The sequence below is a fragment of the Mus musculus genome, chromosome 3 (genome assembly GCF_000001635.26).
Source record: "Mus musculus strain C57BL/6J chromosome 3, GRCm38.p6 C57BL/6J".
Lineage (NCBI taxonomy): Eukaryota > Metazoa > Chordata > Mammalia > Rodentia > Muridae > Mus > Mus musculus.
Window position 1 is genome coordinate 56,336,135 of NC_000069.6, and position 24,564 is coordinate 56,360,698.

A 24,564-nucleotide genomic window follows, 5' to 3' on the forward strand; every position below is an offset into this window, starting at 1 on the left:
CTCACAGGCTTGTCAGCACTCCTGGGAGACCTGCTGTCTGCCAGCAGTATTTGGGTATGGAGTGTTGTGGCACAGGATCTGCTCTGGGAGCAGACGAAAACTGAAAGTATCCTGCCTCTCATGTAGTCTCTTTTATCCACCATGGTTAAATTTCAAAATGCCAAAGAATGTCTGGAACCATGGATGTACTCAATCGTATACATACTCTGACTTTCCTATACATACCTGTGATATAGTTTAATTTATAAATTAGGCTCAGTAAGAGATTAATAGGACTCCTCCATAACAGAGCAAATATAGCAGCTTATTGTAATAGGTATTATTTACAATTTAGGGCTTTTCACTTCTGAAATGTGACATCTAATTTTTTTCTTTTCTTTTTGGATGATGGCTCATGGCTGATCACAAGACAACTTGAGGCTAGCTTAGGAGGGACTGCTGCTCACTATTAGTGTCACTGACAGGTAATGAGTTGTCCTTAGAAGCAGCTTCTGGGTCTCTCTTTTCTGGGCAGTGAACCTGGCTGAGGGCACCATCACTGGAGTCTGGGAGAGGTCAGAGCTCACAGAGTCCTGATTCCTTAGTGATGGACATTCCCATGGCCTTGGATAGAACTGCTCAATATTTTCCTCTCTAATTGTACATCTTCAATCCTTTCTGGGGTCTGTATTTTTTTTTCACTTGTAAGATAATAGATTAGGATGTTCATAAAACAGCCACGGCAGATCATTTTTAAAGTAATTAGTTTGTGTTTCAGGCATAATCAAAAGATTGATCTGATAATCGCTGGCTGACAGCATGTATACCCACAGGTTATTGAGTCTGGTTTATCTCTGTTCTCAGGGACTAATCATTTACACATAAGCTTCTTTGGATGGTTTTAGACACCAACATGATTTTTTTTTTTTATTTTTACTAAAGTTCCAAATAAACGACACTGTGTTACCAAGGCAATGAAAATAGACTGTGGTGCCATTACCTGGACTATTTAACCAAATGAGAAGGATCTGTTTCCAAACTCATCTTTATATCAGTCTTAAAAATATCAATTTAATTCTCACTTTTAAAATGTGAGTTCTTGTTATTTGTATTGTTGTAATTTTAGCTTTTCCTCACTCCGGAGCCATGATGGGAACGTGCTTCTTTTTACCTCCCACATTGTTAGCCATTTTAGACAATTTTCACAAGAAATGTGAACAATAACTTGGTTATTTGGCTTTACAACAACATCTAAAGCAGCTAATTGCTAATACCCTGGGAGATGAGCCTTTCTGATTCAAACCAGTAATCAAAAATATTTGGGAGAGATATTTAGCAAGCTATTGTGGGCAGGCAATGGCTATTGCCAAGCGTTATCAAGCATGTCCAGTTTTATTTAAATAAGACAATAAGCTTATATTTTCTGAGCATAAATATTTATTCAGAACAAGCCTATCTTTCCTTGACAGCTAAGCTGTATTATTTACAGCAACCATTTATTTGGGATTTTACTGTTTTACCAAGCTAGGCGCTCTCATTAGTCTCATTTTATGGAGGAGAAAACAAACTTTTGTATCTTTCATTTTCTCCTCCAGTGTTTGTGAGGAATCAAGTCAGCCTGAGACTTCATGAGGACCTCATAGAGCACACTTATCCTTATTTTTCAGAAAGATTTTCTGTAATTTTTAACTTTTGTTAAATTAACTATACTGAAAACTCCAAGCTGAGCAGAGATGATAAACCAATGTCCTTTGTGACAAAGTCATTAAACATAAGTAAAACACTCCAAACATCTAAATAGTCAATATTAGGTGTAACCCAATTAATATAATTGGAAGAGATATTTCATTTTATTTCTTGAGACAAGGTCTTGTTCTATAACGCAGGGTGGCCTCAGCTAAATCAGCCTTACTCTGTTTGCCTAGTACAAAGATTACAGCTACGAGCCATCACACTCGGCCCGACTTTGGGAATTTTATCAGATAAGTAAAAACTCCCCCACTGTGTCTCTCAGGGTGCTGTAGATATAGATATAGCAAGGAACACATTTACTTCCTAGATTGAGCTTTGCAGTGCTAATTAACGAACATTTTAGAAAAATAACTCAACTTTGAATTTTAACAAATTATTTTATTCTTTTACCTTTTGAATCATAGCATAATAATTGTGAAGTATAAATATTAAAACTATACAAATCTGAAACATTAGTTATCTCTGCAATATACATCTCATGGTACACGGCTCTTCTTCCTAGTATAAAGAGTATAACCAGACTACTACATGTCCTTTGCAGTGCTGTAGGCATGTGCAAGTATTTGTGTACATTTTGAAACATAAGACATGCTGTACAAGCTCCTCCTCACCTTGAATTTCTATTTGTAGTGGATCTAGTAGATTGTTTGGCATAAATTCACAAGCCATTTACCGTCTTCTTAAACTGTTGTAGCTATTAGATATTCTTTTGTATGACCAAACTATGATCCATCTGATGTGTCGTTGATTGAACAGACATCTGAGAAAGTCTGCAGCCCAGAAGACATCCATTTTGCTTCCTGTCCACGTCTTATTTTGTTTTATGTGCCACAGCTGGACTTTGCTCCAGGGTTCACATCTGCTCTCCTGTGCCTGGCCAAACAGAACCTAATAGCATAGGCTTGTCATTTACCTTCTGTCATTTATTTGCCAACACACTTGGACAATGAATGGTGGATTTTGGGTATTCTCCATAATCTACTGAAAACTGACTTAGGGTTTACTGACCCTCTGGAGTCATTTTCATCTGTCCAGCTACTCCAAGCAGACCTCAACTGTTCCCCTCATAGTCATCTCCTGGATGATTACCTTAATACCTATAATTTTCAACAAAGCCACTTTCTAATGAACTTTGTCACAGTCAGTAACATCAATATGGAAATGACCACATTATGAAAATTTACCAACACTGTTTCATTCAATAGGAGCACAATGGGTATTCATATTGATACTGATGATGGTTAGTGTGTAGATGCATAGTCACTCTTCCATCGCTGTGAAGAGTTGCCATGGTCATGGTCATATAAGAGAAAGCATTTAATTGGGAGCTTCCTTAACATTTCAGAGCCTTGGTCCATTATCATCATGGTAGGCAATATGGCAGCAGGCATGGCAGGCACAGAGAAGCTGAAAGCTATATTCTGATCTGCAGTCAGAGAGAAGAATGCTGAGCTTGGCATGGGCCTTTAAAAACTTGAATTCCACCCCTAGTTACATACTCCCTTAAGCAAAGACAAACCTCCTAATTCTTCTTATTCTTTCAAAGAAAGAGTTACATCCCCTGGTGACTAAGCATTCAAATATATGAGCCTAAGGGTTAGTTTTTATTCAAATCACCACACTAGATAAATACAAATTGTGCCTATGATGGCTCTTAGAAGAATTCCAGAAACAGATATGAGGCATTTCTTCAAAGGTGAAGGCTGCAGTTCATATTTATTGAAACCAAATGAATTGAACTTACTGTGTTAAACCAAGGTGACTGGAGGCTGGTTGGGTTATATTATTCTCACCTAAATGATCAGAATCCCTTCACAGACCCCTCACACAGGGAGTTACTTTAGATCAGGGAGAGTCTAAGCACATGATGAGATCACTAACTTTGAGGTGAAGGTACATAAATGTTCCAAGTTAAACAGAAACACTAGAGTCCCATGGTTTAGGGAATCAGCACCCAGGAGAAGCCAGGGTAAGGATATGGGGTAAGTTTAGAGTACAAGTAATGGGATTTAACACAGTAACTGAGTTTTTGCCATCCTAATGTTCATATAGGATTGTCTGCTCCTGAGGAAATGAGAGAAGATAAATAATGACACACATCTTTGATGGTGCTGTACTTATGATGACAAGAATTAAGATTCAAAAATCCTATGCTAACTATACATCTCTATCTGGGCTGATAGGAGTCTGTTCGGGGTCATGCTTGGTATCATCAACAGGTGCTGAATTTGGATTCACCTAAGCTGTTATCCTAGAGAGGATATGATTTTGTTTTTCTATCACTTTCTATATTAAAAAACAAAACAACAACAACAACAACAAAACCCAAAAAACCCTCTTTGCTCCAACATGCTTTAAATATATCCCACAGACTGATGGTTGGCATCATTACTGCCTATATTTAGCACAGCGCATGAATTCTTCCTAGGTCTTACAAGTTACTTGTTTACTCTGATTTATACTTGACATGATTTCTTTTTTTTTAAATTAGGTATTTTCTTTATATACATTTCAAATGCTATCCCGAAAGTTCCCTATACCCTCCTCCCGCCCTGCTCCCCTACCCACCCACTCCAACTTCTTGGCCCTGGCTTTCCCCTATACTGGGGCATATAAAGTTTGCTAGACCAAGGGACCTCTCTTCCCAATGATGGCTGACTAGGACATCTTCTGCTACATATGCAGCTAGAGATACTAGCTCTGGGGGTACTGGTTAGTTCATATTGTTGTTCCACCTATAGAGTTGCAGACCCCTTCAGCTCCTTGGGTGCTTTCTCTAGCTTCTCCATTGGGGGCCCTGTGTTCCATCCTATAGATGACTGTGAGCATCTACTTCTGTATTTGCCAGACACTGGCATAGCCCTTTCCTTTCCTTTCTTTCTCTACAGACTCCTTTCAGTATTACATTTCCTGGGGAAATTTAAAATGATTCAACCCCTGCCTCCACCAATTACTATTACATTCATGAACACCACATCTAGTAAGTAATAATATTGAAATATCCACTGAGTTGAAACATTCTAATCTGAAATCTGTGCTTATTGTTCTAAATATTTTGCATTAATGCTTTACTTGGGATTAATTCTGATCTTTATTTTCTGATAGAAAAATTTCCCATGATCTGAAGTCATTTGGCCTCTCCAGGCTCTGAGAATGAGCTAGGATCTACTGGGCTCTCTCTGCCCTCAGAGTCTCCTAGGTTTCCTAAGCACACATCCTTGACATAGACCTCTGCCGATTTGATCACTCTGCAGACCACCAGAGTGATATAGCTGATACCTACCTGGCCACATAGGCCACAACTGATACCCATGGGAACTTTTTGTAAGTGGGACAGTAGATCTTTGCTGATGTCTGTCACAATTTCATGGTACTGTACTGCAGAGAATTTGAGGCAGTAGCATATGGTATTCACCTTCTGCAAAAGTGGTTTTTTTCTTTATTGAAGAGATTTTATGTTAAAGGCGACCTATTGACTTTGTAGTTTCTAAGATGTGACCACAAAGTAATAAGACTACAAAGGCAAAGCATGAGCCCCAGAGAGAAAGGTTGTGAATGTGGTGTCTGTCACACATACTCTTAGTTCCTCAGATTCCATTGATGGAGGACCATTACCCACACCACACCAGCCCATCCCTGACTGACTTCAGCACATTTGCACATACTGCATCTGAGTCAGATCCTCAGATACCTATATTTCAGTTATTATCACATTTTAAGTAAAATTTGCCTCATCTATCTATCTATCTATCTATCTATCTATCTATCTATCTATCTATCTACCTACCTACCTACCTATAATTTTAGAAAATATAACATAAAATAATGTTTAAAATATTGTCATATAAAATATGCCATATAATAATGGGATCTTCATACATATTTTGTTTTTGTTGGTCTTTCTTCCCCCTTTCTCTCCTCTGTTGCCTTCCTCCTCCCTGTTGGTACTTCTCCTTTCCCAACATCCACCCTTGTTCTTTCATATCACATGTGTTCTAGGTATCCTCTCCCATTGCCAATTCTCCCTTAAGACCTCTTTTTACCCTTCCTAGTTTCATGACCTATGATAGCCCTCTCTACATCCACATATGTCAAAATTAGAATATAGGATCCACATATGAGACCAAACATGCTTTCACTTCTGTGTCCAAGGGTCTTTAGTATAGGAAGATACTCTGCATGTTACTTAATGTAAAATACCAACCCAACCACAAATCCTTTGAACTACAATAGTGTCCTGCCTGCAAGATATGCTAGAAATGGTAGCACAAAGCTTGTGGGAGTAACCAATCAATAGCTGACTTGATTTAAAGCCCTTTCCACAAGATAGAACTCATATCCTACACAGATTGGGTAACCAAGAACACGAAACTAGACAGCCTAGGGTCCTAGGAGAAAAGAAAATACCACTTTTCTGAAAAATAAAACAAAACCAACCAACCAAAACAAAACAATAAATCATTGCAATAAGATGACTCCCAATGGCATTCTGCTATACTCATAGATCAGTGTCTTGCTCAGCCATCATCAGAAAAGTGTCTACCTACAGTAGATGGGAACAAATGTAAAGACACATAGTCAGACATTAGGTAGAGAGTGCAAGACTTTATAACACTCTGCTCTATACTGGATGTCTCTATTAAATGTATCCTCTAAGGGCTCAGGGAACCCCAAGGAAGAGGAGTCAGAAAAAGAATATAAGAACCAGAGCTGAAGGAGGACACCAAGAAAAGAAGGTTCTCTGAATCAACATGACCAAAGATCATGAACTAAGAGACTGAGGCAGCATGCACAGGTCTATACCAGGTTCTCTACACACATGTTATAGTTTCCAGTTTAGTGTTTTTATAGGATTTCTGAGTGTGTGAATGAGTGGGTCTCTGATTCTTTTGCTCTCTCTTGGCTCTTTTCCTTCTGTTTATTTTGTCCAATTCTGATGTGCTAATTTTTGTTTTCTATTATTACAATTAATTTTATTATAAAATAAAGCAACTCCCCCAAAGACCCACCCAATATTAAGACCCATGTAGAAGGTAAATCCATATTTGGCCACCTCTCCTCCTTTTACAACAGGAAAGTAATGGGATAGAGTCTTTCTCACTCTGTTACTAGTGTGTACCCACCAGTTGTAACATTTCCATAGAAATTAAGGAAATGCCACTTTGTGTTCCTTAATATCATTAAGTTTTAAGTTTGGAAGGACATTGCTTGTTTTTTGGCTTCAAGGGCCCTAAAACTGAGAAATAGCATTCCTGATATTCCCCATGATATGTCCCCAACTGTATCACAGTGAAGATACCTTTAAATGTCTAATACATTATACAATGTGCAAAAATGTCTATAAAATATATGATCAACTAAAAATGAAATTACAAATGGTCTCTTAGGCATTCCTACTTCTGGAAACTGAACTGCAAGTTGTCTGTTAGAAACGAGAATGAGGATTTTTTTATTGGCTTGGGAGAAAGGTGAAAAACAAAACAAAACAGTGGAGTGATATAGAATTTTCATTCTTGCCAGTTCTTGACACTCAAAGACCAGTGGTTGGTAAGTTTCAAGTGGGTCTTATGTGGAAGTCCAAAGGGTGGCCTTTCTGTGGGTCAAGTGTCTGTGACCTGTACAAGCCACTGAAAACAATGAAAACAGCTCAGTACAATTATTCAGGGCAGTCTGAGAGCTGTCACTTGCCACTCTATTAGGTGACATGATACAAGAAAGGCAAACCTAGTAGTTTAGAAAGCTTGTTAGAATGTTTAAACTCCTTCAGCAAGAAAAGGCTCTCTTAAGTTGCTGTTTTAAGCTTTATAGTTGAGTGAGATTGGGTCAATCATCTTTAGAGGGCCAAGCATGGGGGAATCTTGAGAGGTAGACACGGTTTCCTGTTGGAGATTTATTTTCCTCTGACCTGCTAAGCTAGCACTTTGCTCTGGTTGTAAATGGGCAACAATAAAAACAGTTCTCATTTACAGAGATGGGTAAGGCACTGAAGCCTTGTTCTTTAACTCATTCCTTTGGTCCAGTTGGGTCTGGGTATGGCTATCTTGACTTGCCTGGACACCTTGTTCCTGCAATTCAGCTGCATTCAGCCATTGTTATGAATTGTATATGCCCAGGGAGTGGCACTATTAGAAGGTATGGCCCTGTTGAAGTAGGTGTGACCTTTTTGGAGTAGGTGTGTCACTGTGGGCATGGGCTTTTAGACCCTCATCCTAGCTGCCTGGAAGCTAGTCTTCTGCTAGAAGCCTTCAGATGAAGATGTAGAACTCTCAGCTCCTCATGCACCATGTCTGCCTGGACACTGCCATGTTCTCACCTGGATGATAATGGATTGAATATTGTCCTCATTAAGAGTTCCCTTGGTCATGGTGTCTGTGCACAGCAGCAAAGCCATAACTAAGACAGCTATCTAGTGCTTCTCTTATAGCCAGTGGTTCTCAACCTGTACATTGCAACCCTTTTGACAAACTTCTCTCCAAAAATATTTACACTACAGTTCATAATGGTTGGGGGTCACCACAATATGAGGAACTGTATTAAAGGGTTGCAGCATTAGGAAGGTTAAGAAGCACCGATTATAACAAATACCTTATCTTGAACTGAATATATATATAAAATTTCCTTTTGGAATCAATATTAAAATGAGGGGGAAATTAAGAGAACGATAGACTTTAGGCATTTTATGCTTGCATGCCTGATTAGATTCTTTGATTCTGGATTAGATTCTGGATTATGCAAGGCAGCTTTTTAATCTCAGTGAAGTAACTGAAATAAAATCCGCCCCCCCCCCCCCTTTAACTGCTAGAGTTGTTGTCTTGTCTTGTTTCTCACACTCTGAAAGCTGGCAGTTGCCTCTGAGGAAGAATCTTTTATGATCCTCCAGCGCTGCACTGCCAAGTATAAATTCAATACAAGCCTTGTGTATAATTTAAACTCTTCCAGTAGTCATGACTAGAAAGCTAAAGTGTTCACTTCAATGGAATATTGTCTAGTCTAATATATCTCAACATGTCATCAAACTGTAAAACATTGGGTGGTGGTGGTGCACGCCATTAATCCCAGCACTTGGGAGGCAGAGACAGGCAGATTTCTGAGTTCGAGGCCAGCCTGGTCTACAAAGTGAGTTCCAGGACAGCCAGGGCTATATAGAGAAACCCTGTCTTAAAAAAACCAAAAGAAAAGAAACCCAAAAAAAACAAAACAAAACAAAACAAAACAAAACAAACAAACAAAAAACCCATTTGTAATATTTCACTTTGTTTTCATCTAAATACTTAATATACACAGTGTTTGTCAGATAAGCATGGGCCACATTTCCAGTGTTAATAGTACTTCAAACCATGTGGAATAGCAGCTACCTTACTAGGAAGCCTGGCTTTATGAGATAACATAAACAAAATGATTATGATATCTTTAATGCATATATCATACTTCTGACAAAGTTAAGTTTTCTGTACACACACACACACACACATACACACACACAATTATTTAGATAGATTTTGGATTGTAACAAGTAGTAATGAAATCATGTTATAAGTTATGGCATTTAAAATAAATCTAAGTTTAAAAATCCAGTAAAATATAGGAACAGTGTATTTCTCATGTGTTGACTGCTTTTCATGTATCAACTGAGTTACCCTCTCCTTCTCTTCCTCCTCCTCCTCCTCCTTCTTAACAAAAGATTTTGTTTGTATTAAGTGTCCATTACTTCCTAACGACCCAAGTATTTTCTTAAATTTTCTTCATATATTGAAAGAAGGAATCTCAGAACTTGGCTCAATTAAACCCAGTATTGGTCTTTTCTCTGTTAGAAGATTCTGATCTATGATTTAAAGTTTATACTTCAGAGCATAATCATCTGTTATTTTTCCACCTTTGATTATTGACTATTTTGATACATGTAGCATATTCTTTATAGATTCATGTTTATTGTTATCAGATAAAATTCTGTTTAAATTTTTTTCCTTTTTTTCTTTTCTTTTTAAAAACCAGGTCTGACTACATAGTCTGGCTGACCTGGAACTTGATATGTAGATCATACTGGCCTAGATCTCACTTTCCCTAACAATGGCAAGATGTCACTAGCTGTGAAGTAAAATTCGATTTCCCCATTTGAGAGAGAACAACTTGGGACTTCGCCATTAAATGGTGAATGAGAAGCATCAGTGTCAGTAATCAAACATGGAACCCCAGACCACTGATTTCTAAAACTTGATTTCCTATAAAATTCACTTTTTCTTGTGGGAATGTGGCAACTTTTCATAAAACGTGATGTGTCTGGGGAACAGTGAAATCCCTGTACAGTGAAATGTGAGGAGGAAAGGTCAAAGAAAGTATAACATACTGCAAGGATGCTGGGTGTGTTAATAATAGATATAAACAAGGTGCAAAGCAGAGTCAGGGGAAAGTTGATCTCTGGAGTCACTTTAATGACCAGAGTCCTCACAGTTGAATGGCTTCTATCTTTTAAGACTAAGGCCAAGAATGTTTTCCCTGCAAAGTGCTAGTGTGGTGTTTTGAAAGAAAATGGCCTCCATAAGCCCATTGGAGTGCTACTATTAGGAGGTATGGCCTTGGAGTGGGTGTGACTGTTGGAGGTGTGGCCTGGTGATAGGTGTGACTTTGTTGGAGGAGGTGGGGCCTGGTGATAGGTGTGGCTTTGTTGTAGGAGTGTGTGACTAGGTGCTTGGACTTCTAGGTCTCAGAGTTCAACCCAGTTCACTTCTTGCTGCCTTCATACCACAATGTAGAACTCTCAGCTCCTTCTCCAGCAGTATGTCTGCCTGCACGCTGCCATGTTTCCCACCATGATGATAATGAACTAAACCTCTGAACTGTAAGCTAGCCCTAATTAATCTAAAGGAAAATGCCTATTTTCCTTTAGAGGAGTTGCCATAATCAGGGTGTCTTTTCACAGCAATAGAAACCCTAACTAAAATATCTAGCTATTTAAACCTTTTAGAATTTGTATTTGTTACTTTTCTGTCCTTGAGACAAAATATCTGATAAAAGTATCTTAAATGAAGAAAGGTTTTGATTCATGATCTCATAGATTTTCACTCTTAGTCCTTGGCTGTAGGTTTATAGTAATATGGAGCATGTAATAGAGGTTACCCAGTCCATAGTGCACAGGAAGTTGAGAACAGTGGTAAGCAACTAGCATAACATATAACTAGCCCCACCCTAATACCCCCCTCATGCCCCCATGACCTCCTTCCTCCACCAGGCTCCTACTTGTATGGTTCTAACACCTTCCAATAGCCTATTCAAAGTTTGAAGCCACTAATATATTAACACATTCATTAGGTCAGAGTCCTCATGATCTAATCATTTCTAGGGGCACCCTCAGTGATACACACAGAAGTGTGCTTTACCATTCTCTTAGGCAAGCTGACAGTCAAGAGTAACCATCAAGTGAGACATAGTCTATGTCAGAGCAACTTATCTTTGCCACTGGGACTTGACAAGGAGATATAAACAATAAACACATGAGCGAATGTGGTCATGTTTTCTGTTTGTAAATATAGGCTGTTGGCCCTAGAAAACAGTTTTCCAATAAAGGCTGGTTCAATGGCGTTCTACTTCCTTCACCTGCTGTTACTCCTGGAAAATGTGTACTCATTAGAGAGTAATCCATCAGCCATGTCACATTTTCCACAAGAAGATATGGAGAGTTTATGCATATTGCCATTACTCTGAGGTAAATCTTATTAGAAATGTCAGGGTCTCACAGAAACCCAAAATAGCCATGGCTCAGGATACCAGAAAGTAATGTCTGTTAGCGGTGACTTCTTGTGTATGCAGTTTAGGTGACTCCAAGGTGTTGCCTCATCTTCACATTCTTCATGGCTCACCACTAGCCAGTTTGCTTTAGAAGCAGCAGCAGAAAGCGGGTGTACCTCTTCCTTTTCTGGCTGCAGTGTAGAAGCATCTCATATCACTTTGGCACACACCTCATTGGTCAGCAGTTAGTCACCTAGCCCCATCTATTGGCAAGAGAAACTCAGAAATAGCAGTCATATATAGCCAACATTCTGAGAAATGCTTGATGGGTGATTTCAGAGTTGCACAAATATCACAGAGCACACTCCTGCAAGTCTACATGGGAGAGCCTGTTCCCCTAAGTTGTATTGCAGTCTTATGGGACCACTCTCAAATGTGTCCTTTGTTGACCAAAATACTGTATGGTGTGAATATTTATTCTAGAGAGGCATGCCTAAATGAACTTGAGACTCCTATTGTTGTAGAAAAGATAAACAAAAATTGGGAGATGTGTAGACAACCTCTTCTTTAGTTTTCAGCCTTTGTGTTATATTTACGGAGCAATAAGGTTTGAGAGGAGTTACATAGGCTATAGAGTTCTGTTCCATCATACTTTATGTAAGAGATTATATGCTGTGCTATTTGGGGATAGAGCTAAGACTTTAGAAGTGTTCAGAAAAGAATGACAAATGTGTACTACACATAGGACACTTTGGGGGAATTTAAGTGGCAATTATTTCTCATATGTTTCTTCCCCTCCCCTGAATCTATTGAAAAGATTATTAACACAGTGCAAAATTCCTTCCCATCAAGTTGAGTCTGGGCTTTAGATTCCTCTATATCCTGAGTAGGGCTTCTTAAATTTTAATCACTTGGTAACCATTCTGTGCCTAAAAAATTGTACATGACCTGGGTATATGAGTACATAAAATAAGTATCCAAAAATATTTATTGATAATAAATAATAAAATTTTTAGAAAATTCTTTTATGTACACATCTATCATTTATTAAAGTTGAAAACTGATATGTATATATAAAATTTATACTCTTGTTGATTTTTTAATTAAAAAGTTAGATCTGTGTTTGGAAAGATATCTCAGTGGATAAGGGATTTGCTGTATGAGACCAAGGAGGAGAATTCTATCTCTGGAGTTTACATGAAGGAATAGGTAGGAAAGGACCTCACAAAGTCACTCTCTGACCTCCATTATGGGCTCATATAAGCATATCATATATTCATGTATACACACTCATGTACAGAAAAAATCAGATTAAATCTTGACTGACTATTTAACACTGTAGGATGTAGATAATCACAATGCTTTTCAGAGTTAATCAATATTTTGTTTGATAATTGTCAGTGCTGAGAATACCACTTTGTATAAATATGTAGGACAAAATAGCAGAAGTGTGTTCAGAAATTGCTAGAAGTTGTATTCTAACCTGAAGTCAAAATTCATTTAATGGGACTCATCAGGAGCTCAGCAGCAGTGTTAAAAATCAAATATTCTAACATGCTACAGCTAAAGAAACACCCGTTGGCTGTATGTGAGGGATGATGGGAGGTCACCGCAGCAGCCATCGTTCCTCCAACTGAATCACTGTGTTTTCAGAAGAGCAGAGTTTTTAAACGGATAGCACGGTCTCTGTACTTCACAGTATAGTCATGAATTTGGTTCATGATGTTCATGATGCTTCAGGGAGTGCATATTTGTAATCTGTGGCCAGAGAGCATGCTCAGTGCAAAGTATCTGTGTTGTGTGTTCAGAACCAAGGCTGCAGTCTGGTATGATGCCATACTGGCCAGCCCTGACAGAAATATCCTGGGTTCTTTGTGTGTTGGATTTTAAATTATTATTATTATTATTATTATTTTTATTTATTTATTTATTTTTGAGCATGAAGAAACCTGTTACTGATGCCAAGTTTTGTGTCTCCCACATTCAGTTATAAGATGCCATTTGAAGTCAAGACCCACAGTTTAAAAAGCTGTGTTCTAGATGTAGCTTCTACCAACCTAAGCAGAGTAAACTTGCAGTTAGCAATGAGTGTGCCCTTTTAGATTTAATCTTCTTTTGTCTCTTTTGCACTTTGACCTTATTTACAGATGTCCATATGACAAAACATGAGTACATGTTGCTCCTTTTTTTTTTTAAATAAAATGATTTTGAATATATATATATATATATATATACACACACATCTTTTTCTCTCTATCTCTCTACACACACACACACACACACACACACACACACCACCCCCATATATATGTGGGTTTATGTTCATATGAGTGTAGGTGTTGTGGAGGCCAGAAAAGGGCATCAGATCCTTTGATGCTGGAGTTAAAGGTAGTTTTGAGCCATCTGATATGGGTGTTGAGAACCACACTCAGGTCCTCTGCAAGGGCAATGTACACTCTTAACTGCAGAGCTGTAGCTCCAGCATTGTTTTTTGTCTTCTAAGTCAATTCTTGTTTCCTCACTTTTGTCAGATCTGTAGCTTATTCAAGTTCCCAGGCCATACAGGATGTCCGAGTTTTAAAGGTAACTGAAGTTTTCCTTTAGTCACAAAACATGCATTGAGATGATTATGCAAAAATCATTACAATTAAGATAACCGCAGGACTTCTATTTCTTTTGTTTGTATGTGGGAACCAGCACATGTCACCTTAAGAAAGGATGTCCTGAGCAATTTCTTTTATGTTCTAATGTTCAGCTGCTTGTAGAACTTTGCAATTTCAGAAAATGGATTTGACATTGTCAAAAATAGAATTTGAAGCCTGCTTTCTAGGGCACCCTCATTTTGGTTAGGGCAGTGATGATGCTCACCGTGGCTTTTCTTGTCTCTACCAGATTCTTTACAACCTCTCCAGACTATTCACCACTTCATAATACCTCCAAGATTAATTTGTGACATTAACCCTGAATTATTTTTAGTCTGCTGGTTCATGTTAATTCTCATACCTTTGTTTAACTCAAATGCTTTGTGCTCTTTTAGACAAAAGTTGCCTGTTCCAATCCCCTTTGTCTGTGAACAGTTTCTCACCAGGCATGTACATGAGCATCTGCGGCACTAGTCAGGTAAAGTTAGATTGTCTCAGACTTTCAAGATCTGGAGAACAGGGAAAAAAAAATCATCAGGAATAAATTCAAGAAAAAGAAACCATTTACAAGACAAACACACCTCACAGTTGTCTATGTCTAAGTCTGTGTCTAAGAAAGTACCAGCCCTTTTTCTTAAACAGATATCTTTAAAGATTGACTAATTTTTCTTGTGAAAACTGTAATTGGGTCCTCTATCAAAATTTATGGCACTTTCATGTGACAGAGAAAATGAATCTAGTACAATAGACCAAAGGAGATTTTGATGAGAAACACTTTCTTGATGTGACTAGTAATTAGGTGAAGTTTAAAAGATGCTGGAAAAATTCCCTCCTTTCATCTTCTAATTTTGAAGAAAGAGTTTAACAGCAGTAAATTGTCATGGCTACAGCAAAAAGACAGAAAATAATTTCAGCATGATGTAGTTAAATCTTGAGCTATACTTCTTAGACTAAACTAAAAGCCGTGTAATTTAGAGACACAGAGGGGAAAAAAATGATTCCCCACATTGGGATCAACTTAAGCCCAATGTAAACCTGAGAATGACTGGTCATCATCAGAAGTCCCAGTTGATACATGGCATTTAATTTCTGTTTGCTGCATCCAAATCAGCTAATAGTTGGCCTATGCTTTCTTAATAGGTAAACAACTACTTATCTTTATCTTTAAAGATGTCTGTTTAAGAAAAAGAGCTGGTACTTACCTGTCTTTGTAGCTTTTTCAGGCAGTTCACTGATACATCTTTTAGAGACTTTACCCATTTAACAACTATTTAATGAACATCTCTTATGAGTGACATATAATGTCACTAAAAACTGTGAAAGTCAAAAGCACAGCCTTCAAAGAACCTGTTTAATGTATGGAACAGATGAAGAATCCAGTAATTTGTTTGCAAGAAGACCAGTTGCAAATCCTGCCTTAATACCCATAAAAGAGACAGCAGTGGGTCCTAAAAGCCTGGTTCTTGAGAAGAGAAAGTAGGAAAAGATTCGTGGGCTCAGGTGGCATGGCATATATAGAGGCATGGCACTGCAAAAGAGCGGGTGCCATAGTCTGGCAGGGGCTCAAGGAGAGGCACAGGATTCATTCCAACGACCCAGCATTTGGTAACTGTGCTCTGTCTGGAGCTTGAAGGATGTGGAAAGGGATGTGAAATAGTCTTTGCCTTTGCAGATTTTGCCAAGTGACTCAGGTCTCAAAGTGTAGTGTGAGACCAAGCAGCTGCCTCCTTTGTTTACTGACATCAATTCATAAGGAACTTAGCCCTATGCTGATACCAGGCACCACACTGGTGGCAAGAGAATCTATAAGGTGAGCAGGGCATACTCTGCCCATGCGCAAGGACCATGGGAGGGATAGACACCGAGCAATCAGTGGTCGTAGCTCAGAGAAATGTTGTTTAGAAGATTCTCTTAATTATACCTAGAATATAGAATTTTTTATCATTAGAGAGGACACTCATCTCCTTGTACATGTTTGTATCCTTAGTTCAGTACACATCAGTGCTTCTCAACCTGTAGGTCATGACCCCTTTGGGGGTCAAATGACCCTTTCACAGGGGTCAAATATCAGATACAGTACATACCAGATATTTACACTGTGATTCATAACAGTAGCAGAATTACAGTTATGAAGTAGCAATGAAAATCATTTTCTGGTTGGGGATCACCACAGTGTGAGATACTAAAGGGGTGCAGCATTAGGAAGGTTGAGAACCACTGCTCTATGCTGTAGGCACATAGAGTTCATGTAAAGTAATCTATACAAGAAAATGACTTGGGGAACAAACTGTCTAAGCTCTTACCTCTTTAAGAACATTTTCGGTCTGTAGTGTCATGATTCCTGCAACCCCTCACTCCCAGCATTCCAGTTTTGTACACATAAATGGCTGAGGTTTGTGCCAAAAAAAGAAACAAAAACCAAAAAAACCCATTTGCTTGATGTCCTGACTTCCTGCTGGAGGTGGGCTCTACAAGTTCCTTCTCTCTATTGTTGGGCAGGCATTTCTCTCCCTCTCTCTCTCTCTCTCTCTCTCTCTCTCTCTCTCTCTCTCTTTCTTTCTTTCTTTCTTTTTGTCTTTGTTTTACAAATTATTGGATATTTTCTTTTTTTTTTAAATTGGGTATTTATTTCATTTACATTTCCAATGCTATCCCAAAAGTCCCCCACGCCCCCCCCACCCAGTCCCCCACCCACCCACTCCTACTTCTTGGCCCTGGCATTCCCCTGTACCAAGGCATATAAAGTTTGCACTCCAAGGTCCCTCCCTTTGAGTCCTGAGAGTCTCTCACCTCCCAGGTCTCTGGTGCATTCTGGGGGGCTGTTGTCTCCCCAACCTCCTATCTCCCGAGGTTGCCTGTTTCCATTCTTTCTGCTGGCCCTCAGGGCTTCAGTCCTTTTCCCTCACCCAATACCAGATCATGTTCCCCTCTTCCCCCCAACCCCCCACCTCCCCTGCCCTCCACTTTCCCTTCCTGGTTCCCCCTCCCTCTCCACTTGTGATTGCTTTCTTCTTTCCCCCAAGTGGGACTGTGGTGTCCTCACTTGGGCACATCAGCTTTTGGAGTTCTGTGGACTGTATCTTGGGTATTCTGTACACTTTTTTGGAGGGGGGGGCTAATATTCACTTATTAGTGAGTACATACCATGCATGTCCTTTTGGGTCTGAGTTACCTCACTCAGGATGATATTTTCTAGTTCAATTCATTTGCCTGAAAAACTTGGGATGTCCTTATTCTTAATAGGTGAGTAGTATTCCATTGTGTAAATGAACCACATTTTCTGTATCCATTCTTCTGTCCTGGGACATCTAGGTTGCTTCCAGCTTCTGGCTATCACAAATAAGGCCGCTATCAACATAGTGGAACACATGCCCCTGTGGCATGGTGGGGCATCTTTTGGATATATTCCCAAGAGTGGTATAGTTGGGTCTTCAGGTAGATCTATTTTCTAATTTTCTGACAAAACATCAAGTGTGAGGGATGGGGTTGCCATCCCACAGTCACATCTCTGATACATAATTGTTTCTGTTTGAAAGAATTACAGGGATGGAAATGGAGAGGATCCTGAGGAAAAGAAGGTCCAGAGACAGGCCAAAGTGGGATCCAGCTCAAGGAGAGGCCCCAAGGCTTGACACTATTACTGAGGCTATGGAGTGCTCACAAAAAGGGACTTAGCATGACTGCCCTCCAAAAGACCCAACAAGCAGCTGAAAGAGTCAGATGCAGATATTTGCACCCAACCAATGGACAGAAGCATCTGACCCCTGTTGTTGAATTAGGGAAAGGCTGAAAGAACCTGAGGAGAAGGGTGATCCTGTAGGAGGACCAGCAGTCTCAGTTAACCTAGACCCTCAAGATCTCTCAAACACTGGACCACCAATCAGACAGCATATACCAGCTGACATGAGGCCCCCAACACACATACGGTAGAGGACTTCCAGGTCTGTGTTCATTCAAAGATGATGTACCTAACTCTCAGGAGACTGGAGGCCCCAGGGAGGTTACAAGTCAGGTAGGATGGGAGCACTCACGTGGAGACAGTGTGTGGTGAGGAGGAGATTTGGGATGTGAAGCAGCTGGGGGGTGGATGGATGGGGGAGTGGGGAATGGAATATGGAGTGTAAAAACTAATTAAAAAAAAAGAGAGAGAAGATTTGTTCCTCGGTGACCAACACCTCTCCTGAAAGGAAATCCCACGTTACAATTCTGCATGCTTAAAAGTTTCTAGGGTTTGCTCTCTTTATTTTTGGCTATATGATCTAAAGTTGAAATATTAACGGTTCCTAATATTTCCTTTTCTGGGGGACCTTGTTATATCAAATAGCTTTTCATTGCTGTGATCAAGGTGCCTGACAGAAAGAAGTTAAAAGAGAAAGGATGTATTTTGGCTCCTGATTTTTTAAAAAGTTGTATGATTTCTTGGCCCAATGAGCTAAAGTAGATTATCACTGCAGCTGTTGATTCTTCCGTACTTGTAGATGGACAGAAAATAAAAGGTGTGAGAAGAAGGAGCCTGGGTAATGCACGTCTGGTCTCACCCTGCTCCCCAAGCCCCTACCCTGTGACCTGCTCCCCCATACAGGTTCCACCCTCCAAAGCTTTTACAACCCCTCACAATCAGCTGAGGAGATGACTCGTATTTAAACTATACAAATTCTGTTTTTGCCTGATTTTGAATGAAAGTAAGGACATAACTACTCTGAATATGGTTGTGGAATCATAGATCTGAGAGAGAGCTTAGTCAGAAGGATCTGGAAGAGGAGAGAGGCAGAGGAGAGTAAGGGAGGGAGGGAAAAGAGAGAAGAGGAGAGAAAGACACACATACAACACACACACATACACACACAGAGACAGAGAGACAGACAGAGAGAGGCGGTCAGGGAGCACAAAGAGGCCAAGAGCAAGTCAGCCAGAGCCACAAGAATGTGTGGGCAAAATAGCTGGCTTATATAGGAAAAGGAGAAGCATAAAGGAAATGAAGTGTAGGCCAGCCCCTGGGCTGGAGATGTTTAGAAGAGGGGCGGCAGGAGAAGTGATGAGAGGAGCCCCTATTAAGCAAGATGTCCTGGCTTTCGCTGAGACCCAGCAAATATTAGATCTTATCTCATAATAAAACAATTCTGGAGGTTTATTATAAAACTGGAAATACTCTTACATGGGATCCATCCATCATTCTTCTTGGTATTTACTCAAAGGAATCGAAGGAAGATCCATGTCCATCTTAAAGCCCCCACACAAGTTTCCAGTGGCTTTGTTGAATTTGCCAAATTGCTGGCAACTAAGATATCCTCCCACAGTTAGATTTTTGTCAACTCAAAGAACATGACTTTGGATAGAGCAAAGGCTTTATTTTGGGCATATGGATATTTTCCTTTGGCTCAAGTATGCAGGGCCAGCTTTGATCACATGAATTAAACTAAACCATGATACCCATCAGGGAAAATTAGAGTATCCTCAAGTTTTGGTTGTTGGAGTACTTCATAAGATGAATTATTAGGGCTTTTAAAATATTTTGAAGCATTCTAGGTTTGAGCTGCATTCAACAGCTTTTCCCAGTGTGACAGATCACAGTGCAATATCATAAAAAGGTGTTTCCCCAGAATAAATTTAAAGGCCATCTCTTCAAAAGGTACCCCCCAGGATTTCAGGACCATCTGTGCTTTTCTCCTCTGGTTACTGTGACAGTGACTGTCAGCCCTGCTCTGCCAGTCCCAGGTTGAAAGCCATTCTTAGTCTGTAAAGACAGAGTTTTGGATAAGCACTTGCCATTGCCAAGCTAAGTTTCTCTCTCCTGATCATTATTCTCTATTTCATTTAGAAAACAATGCTAATGACTAGATTTAATCCTCATGGTGGTAAAATGTAACAAAACACATCTATTCCTGCTTTTCAGGACATTTGCTTTTGTGATGTGTGAAGCATCAGTAGAATTGTTCAGAGGCTAGGCTGAGCCTGTGTGCTTTGATGATTTTCATTTATCTTCTATTCTTCAGTTCTTAGAAGTGCTAACAAATGATATTAATTATTTTAAAATGTGCATATTTGCAAATGCAATATTGTACTTGCTTGAATCGGTGACAGCTCATAGTCCATGCAGGGTACAGCCCGATCTTTTGCAGACACTATTACCATATGGTATTATGCATGCAGAACTGTGCTTGTATGGTTTTGATGTTATGGGAAGTAGCAGGCTGTTTTCTTAATTTTCATAAGTTGCATATCCCCCTAAAGACTCATTATGAAAAGACACATTGAAGTGAGTGGTGTCATTACAAGATTGTTCTTGCTTGCCAACAAGCCACGCAAGGAGAAAAAAACATTCCTGACAATTTCTGAGATTCGATCATTAGAAATCACTTCTGAAATTAATGAGATGCTAGAAAAAGGAGCCAAACAGATTGTATCAGATGCAGGGCTCCAAGGGGGCTATAAACCAGGACAAGCGATTGAGTGTAGGCAGTAGTTTTCATGATCATCTACTTTCTTGCTGCTACTTCTTCAGGATGAACCCAAGCAGATCCACAATTATAAGCACTCACATGAATACAGAACACTCTGACCCAGAGGAAACTGTAATTAAATTAACAGCTAAAACTTGAGGTTTTTTACTCTCTCTCTCTCTCTCTCTCTCTCTACTCTCTCTCTCTCTCTCTCTCTCTCTTTCTTTCTCTCTCTCTCTCTCTCTCTCTCTCTCTCTCTCTCTCTCTCTCTCTCTCACACACACACACACACACACACACACACACGGGCACGTGCACACACACACACAGCTACAAAAGAAATTCTTCAACTACAACCCAGATTTTCCTCCAATATTTTCCACTACCTCCCTGCTACATTGTCTCTACCTGCTGGGTGTCTTCTGTAGTGCATACTTCTGTCTCCATGGAGACAGACAGCTCTGAGGGTAAAGCCATCTGGACTCAAACCTCACCCCAACCCCCAACTTCCTGGGATCAGTCTGTTTTTTGATCATAGAGCAGAGAGGTAGAAAACTTACCTTCTCACTAGGAAAGCAAAAATTTGTTGGCCACCTGAAATCCTCATTCCCTGTGGTCCTGAATTCAGTCAGGCAGAAAACGGAAAAGAACACCATTTGTTTCCTGTGAGGTTAGGAGAGCAGCCTGTTTGCTGGGAGGATAAAAAGGCCAAAGAGAGACTCACAACAGCAAGAAGAAAATTGCCATTCTTGGAAACGTCCACCAGCTGTCCAACTGTTAAGGTGATAGGTTAACTAGAAATCCAAGAAGTGTGTGTCGATCAGGTGCCTCTTTCTCCTTATAATGCACAGTTATTCTAAACAGAAAGGCATCAAAACACGCACAGATGTTGTTTGTTAATGAGTGGAGGAGCCAGGTGATGCATGCAAATGCTTGTTTTACTGAAGAGGCCTGCAGATCTGCAGAAAAAGCACAGACTTTCAAGCTCGAGACATCTCTGCCTTTTTCATTTAGCGGAAATATTTTCATACTGACATTACTGTGAAACTTTATTATTACACTTTTAGGTTTGAATCAAAAACTCGTCCTGCTTATGTGATAGTAGTTTTAATGTGTAAAGAAAAAAAAATTAACCTGTGATGGCTAATGTTCTAAGTGTAAAACCTGGGCGTTAAGAGATCTATAAAACAGAAATGTCCCTAACCTGTAAGCTCCACTCGCTTAAGAACGCTGGGGGCTATTGTTCATGTAAGTTAACAAGCCCACATGGTTTCCTGTCTGTAAGCAAGCTGGGTTGCCCCAGTTATGCAGGATCACATGTAGGCAGGAAGTGTGCTTGATCACACAAATGTAGGCAGGAAGTACAGGATGAATGCTTGCCTCTGATTGGATGCTGGCAGGAAGTTTGTAGCCGTTTGCATTTTGCATGTATTAGTTCCTGACTGATATAGTTCAGCACCACTTTTTGAGCTCGTGTCTCAAGTATGGACCTGGCCAGTATCCATGGTCCTGATTAGTTTTTAATAAAGCCTTTTATTCCTTAAGAATTTATTAATTGTCAAACTGGTGAATCTCTGAGCGAAGCTAGAACCATACAAACCAAATGCGTTAAGTCTGGAAATGCCATAACTTCTGGGCATTATAAGTTGTTCTAATATTGGAGGTACCAGAATTGCCCTCAACAGTTGTACAGAAAGGCATGATTGCCTTGTGATGTGCACTGATAACTCCACAAATCTGGTATCAGACTAGCAGGAATTTGTGACTGATGTGTCACAGTGGATCTCTGAAAGATGTTTTCAGCAGTTGGCTGACTTGCACAATACCTGCTTTGCAGACCCTGTCTTTGTATGGATCTTGTAGGAAGGCTGGGAGATGGGAACAGTTATGCTCCGTGAAGCTCAGTGAGGTTAAATAAGGTACCTAAGTTACTCAGGTAGTGAGAATCTCAGACCTACCTACCTTCCTTCCTTCCTTCCTTCCTTCCTTCCTTCCTTTTTCTTTCTTTCTTTCTTTCTTTCTTTCTTTCTTTCTTTCTTTCCTTTTAAAAAATATTATTATTTCTGGCCTTATTTCTTTCAACATGGTTATTAAGAGTTTTCTGATTTTTAAACATAGATATTCTTTATTTGGAAAAAAAATTGTTTTGATTTTCTGTATCTCCTGGAACTAAAGATGGTTGGGAGCCACAATCTGAACCCAGCTCCTCTGAAAGGACAGGGTGTGCTCTTAACCATCAAGTTATCGCTCCAACCCTGGTTTTCTTTCCTTGGAATCCAGAAAATGTCAGTTTATAGATCAACAGAGGGCAGAAGCAGGTTCTCTCAGAGCAGCACTTTCCCTGCACCATTGCCTGTGGTGTTTGCTTTCTACCAGGATAAAGGGAACTCCCAACCTACAAACCCCAAACACCTAGTAATTCCATTTCTTTTAGGACCATTCCTCTGGTGAAGCTAAAGTAACCTTCCAAAAGCCAGGAACCAGAAATAACTAACGTTCCTTAGACTTTTTTAAAAAAAGATTTGTTTATTTTATGTATATGAGTACACTGTAGCTGTACAGATGGTTGTAAGCCTTCATGTAGTTGTTGGGAATTGAATTTTTAGGACCTCTGCTTGCTTCCGTCAGCCTCACTTGATCACTCTGGTTAACCCTGCTTGCTCAGTCCCTGCTAGCTCCGGCCCAAAGATTTATTTATTATAAATAAGTACACTGTTGCTGTCTTCAGACACACCAGAAGAGGGCATCGGATCTCATTACGGGTGGTTATGAGTCACCATGTGGTTGCTGGGGTTTGAATTCAGGATCTTCAGAAGAGCATTCAGTGCTCTTACCTGCTGAGCCATGTGGCCAGCCCATTCCTTAAACTTCTAAGACTCTTCCAAGCCTGTTTTTCTCTCAGTGCTGGCAGGAGAGCTTGATACTGAAGTGGGCCAGTTAGGCAGGAGGCATTCCAGCTCATGAACTCATGCCTCCTGCCTAGACACTGTGAGTGATCACAGTCATCCTCAACCGTCTGCCTGACACTGACCCTGACCCGGGACAGCCAAAGAGACTCCAAACACCTAGTAAGAGATTTCAGTTATTATTATTTTTCTGAATAGAAACAGTTTTGCAAAGTTTAATTCAATGGCTACAGCACCAAGCGTTGGTGTTGAGTTCCTACTATTGTTCTCTATGTTTGAGAGGATGAAAGAGAGAAGCTAAGATTTTGGGAAACCTGCTTGTCTAAAGCCATATGAACCAGTGAAAGGATTTGCAAGAGGCCTAACAGGCCCTGCTGGCCCACACTACTTTACTGAATGGCCCTGTCAAATATGTTACATCATTCTCAGCATGATGGGCAGTAGCAGTTATTACCAAGTTTGTTTCATGGTGTAGCTGATGGCATATTTGTAACCAAGGCACTAACTTACCCCAAGATCCCTTCTCTGACCAACGTTGGGCATGCCATATTAGCAAACCCTTTCCTGTTCTGTGTCCAAGACAAGAGATGAAAGAAGCACATTTACCTCTGAGCTGGAGTCTAGTGATTCCCAAGCAATTCCATTTGGGTTTTAGCAGCCATGGTGTTCTATAGAGACCTCCATTCCTGTATAATTAACTTAGTACTGTGTAGGTGACAGTTGTAATCTTTGACTTGTTCAAATATGAACTGGCCTTGATATTGTTTTTAACTAGGCATACGATGCCATTTCAATATTATGATGGCTATTGCCAACATTTGTGACCATGTTGGTAGCCGAAGTCAAAAGTCATACTGATTGCATCTCAATAAGTTTTATTTATTTATTCACCTATTTTTTTTTCTTGGCTGCTTCCTAGGTTACAGGCTAACCTGGAGAGTGGGTCTGTGGGAAGAGATATGAGAAGGTCAGGGTGGTCCATCTTGTCAGTATACTGAGATTTAGAGTGGCTGTTCTATACTACTACCATCCCAGAACATGTCAGTTATCTTTCCCTAAGGCTGGTGAATGGCCCAAGTTACCAATAAAGTACTTAATTTCTCTGTGAGAGGTCCTTACTGT

General features: G+C 39.8%; 1 long non-coding RNA gene across 2 annotated transcripts; it reads right to left on the reverse strand.

Moving 5' to 3' along the window:
* Positions 1-10,899: 10,899 nt before the first annotated feature.
* On the reverse strand, positions 10,900-21,416 carry Gm40054. Of its 2 annotated transcripts, none has more exons than XR_867301.1 (3): positions 21,097-21,416; positions 14,458-14,605; positions 10,900-11,717 (listed from the first exon to the last, which is right to left on the reverse strand). It is a non-coding gene; the product is annotated as a predicted gene, 40054 (long non-coding RNA). The 2 variants fall into 2 exon arrangements; XR_001784059.1 differs by lacking the exon at positions 21,097-21,416 and adding an exon at positions 16,400-16,483.
* Between the last annotated feature and the right edge of the window lie 3,148 nt (positions 21,417-24,564).